General features: G+C 37.7%; 1 protein-coding gene across 1 annotated transcript in view; it reads left to right on the top strand.

Moving 5' to 3' along the window:
• Positions 1-1,658, top strand: part of LOC106515392 (Down syndrome cell adhesion molecule-like protein 1) — a 41,760-nt gene that overhangs the window by 6,651 nt on the left and 33,451 nt on the right. The gene's annotated exons all lie outside the window — the stretch shown is intronic.

Below are 1,658 nucleotides of genomic sequence, written 5' to 3'. Positions count from 1 at the left end.
GTGTGTGTGTGTGTGTGTGTGTGTGTGTGTGTGTGTGTGTGACTGTGCTACTGAATAATACATCTTTGACTCGTCAGAGCGGTGACTTCAAAGCTCTACACACGCTGGGAAAGGGAGGAAAGAGAAAGAGACCAAGAGATGTGAGGGTTGGAGTGAGGCGGAAAGACACAAAAACAAAGGTACAAGATGAACAATAGTGAGAAGGTCAGAGAAGAAGTGACAGACGACTGAGGGATGGCTTCCAACAAGACTGCACTACCTTTTCTGTCATCCTGCCCACAGCCTTGTGTTAAGTAGTCAGATATTGCAAAGTTATTAAAACAGTATTGTGAAGTTTTCCGGGAAAAATTGCCACAAAATTGTTGCATTCCGATTTATAATCATTTATTTCTCCATCAATTTTTTTTCTTATCAATTCTGTCTGGCAGGTTTTTTTATCTTTCCCAAATTCAGACCTCAAAGGCAAACACAAAAATAAAAGCAGTAATCAACAACTATGTTGTTAAAGGTGTTACCAGCCTTAAATCAGTTGATTAACAGCAAGTTTTGCATGAGTTCACTATTTTATTGCCAGTTAAACACCTAAATGTGGTTTATATTAAAATACATGGAAATAAATAAAATATTCTAAAGCAAGCACAGATAAATAGAAATGTGTTTGTTTTTTTCCCTCATTTTACAGCTACTTATTTTCTCTCTCTGTTACTTCCTCTTTGTAAGCACAGGCATGCAGTCAGTTAAATGACTTGTTTGTTTAGCATTAAATATTAAATCATCTCTAGTCCAGCCTGTCCAAAAAAAAAAGGACAACTAGCTTAGAATAAAATGAATCAAAGGTAACCAGACTTGTTTTGATTTTTGATTCATCCTGCAAAACATAATGTTCTACATCAGGGGTGTCCAGTCCAGGTCCTCAAGGACCTGTCCTGCATGTTTTAGAGGTTTCTCTGCTCCAACACACCTGATTTTAATGAATGGGCGATAAACAGACCTTTGCAGCACTTGAAAAGGTAATTTAATCACTGAATCAAGTGTGCTGGAGAAGAGAAACAAGAAAAATGGGACCAGGTATGGACACCCCTGGTCTAGATGTGTCTACGCCAGTTTTCCTGTTATAAATTTGCGAGGTTATGATACAAAAAAACAGGATAAGCAGTCTTAGAAACAGACCCAGTGCATTATTTTTTCCCAAACAACATCATCTGAATTTAAAAAATGTAAAGCTTTATTTTGCAAGTACAAATATTTCCAGCAACAGCAGGTTTCTGCACCACTTTCAGTACAGCCTGGGGCACTTCTGGCAGGAATCACACAATATTTCTGCTGGAATAAATGCAAAATTGATATAGTCTTGGACAAAAGTGGCTACAATTAAAATAATTTATATGATTTAAATAAATTTGTTACATTCCCACGAGGAGGGGGGCATAGCAGATTAGTGGTTAGAGCAGTAAACACCTCCCAAAAAGGTTGCAGGGTCAAAAAAAAAGCATCAACATTTSTGTCTGAAGTTTGCATGTTCTCCTTGTGCATGTGTTCATTTCTCTAGTTACCAAAAAGTGCATGTTAGGTTAAATGACAACTCTAAATGGTTACTAGGTGTGTGTGTGTGTGTGTGTGTGTGTGTGTGTGTGTGTGTGTGTGTGTGTGTGTGTGTG

This window comes from Austrofundulus limnaeus, unplaced genomic scaffold, assembly GCF_001266775.1.
Source record: "Austrofundulus limnaeus strain Quisiro unplaced genomic scaffold, Austrofundulus_limnaeus-1.0 Scaffold29, whole genome shotgun sequence".
Classification (NCBI taxonomy): Eukaryota; Metazoa; Chordata; class Actinopteri; order Cyprinodontiformes; family Rivulidae; genus Austrofundulus; species Austrofundulus limnaeus.
The sequence above is the reverse complement of the archived record's forward strand: the minus strand, read 5'-3'. Positions and strand labels throughout refer to the sequence as shown.